This window comes from Dendrobium catenatum, unplaced genomic scaffold (assembly GCF_001605985.2).
Source record: "Dendrobium catenatum unplaced genomic scaffold, ASM160598v2 fragScaff_scaffold_541, whole genome shotgun sequence".
NCBI classification, from domain to species: domain Eukaryota; kingdom Viridiplantae; phylum Streptophyta; class Magnoliopsida; order Asparagales; family Orchidaceae; genus Dendrobium; species Dendrobium catenatum.
Window position 1 is genome coordinate 77,005 of NW_021319003.1, and position 1,305 is coordinate 78,309.

Here is a 1,305-nt window from a genome sequence, read left to right on the forward strand (position 1 = left end):
GTTAATTATACTCACTCGTTAACAATGGAAATGAATTTCGACCTTACAATAATTAAATTGTAGAATGTTCATGTAGTTACTTTAATCTACATGAAGAACACTATAACTTATAAAGAAATTAATTGCTCAAATTCTAACATATAATCTCTATCATTTGTATTTTAATGGCCATGTGTTTAATATACATAAGCCTTATACAATAAGTTTCATTTGTGAATGTCATTGTGTTTATTGAATTATAATTAAAATTGAGATGGTTGCATGTCTTTTAGTTTCGCATGTTATGTTTATGTACATAATTATTCTTAAATGTTATTTTAATTTTCATATTCATATGAATTTAGATATTAAAATTACATGAAATTCTGACACCTATTTTTCTCTCCACATTATTTGTGAGGAACCACTGGAGAGAAAAAAAGAAACGAGCTTTTTGGAGCACAAGATGAATGAGCCTACATATACGAGTATCAGTCGCCCCCATTCATTCTGGTGGTGGTGCTACAGGCGAAACCACCTTGTCATAGCCCCTAGTGTTGCAAGTCTTCTTAAAACTTAGAACTCCTTAGGGAGCATATTGATTGTGTGATCCTCCAACCTTAGGGCCTTATAGAAACTTCATCTTTCTTAGATTGATTTTATTTATTTTAGACCCTTAAACCCATTTACAAATGAACGAATGTCTAAAGAGCTAGAAACAAATGTCTTTTTGTCCCATATAATAATAGTGACAGTTAATGACAAAAACTTAAGGATGAGTCTTAGATAACATAGACTTAAAATGCATGCTTCCTTTTGGATTGAAATACTAAAGATAAAAAACTTATTGAAACATTATCCTATGATTAGTGTGCCATAATTCATTCATAACTAATCAATAAAATTAATAAAAATTTGAATCAAATGCATAAAAGATACTTAACTCCTAATCAAACCATAATTAACATGTATAATCATTAAGAGGCAAACTTTGACATAAACTTAAACTAAAGTTAATCAATCCATTAATCACCCTCTCACAAACCTAAACTAAAAAGATATGAATTAAATCAAAAGAATAAACCTAAATTAAAACATGATAGGTTAAAAGACTCATAAAACCCAAATCCTAATTTAATAAATACTCCTATAATAAATTAAACACCTAATTTAAAACACCTCTAATATTGAATGTAAATAAATTAGAATATAACTAACTAATTGAACAAGATAAGAACTTATTAAACGTTGAATCATGAACCAACGTTTCAAAATCTAATAACTCACCAAAAATTTAATCAAATCATAAGATAATTTTTTAAAATC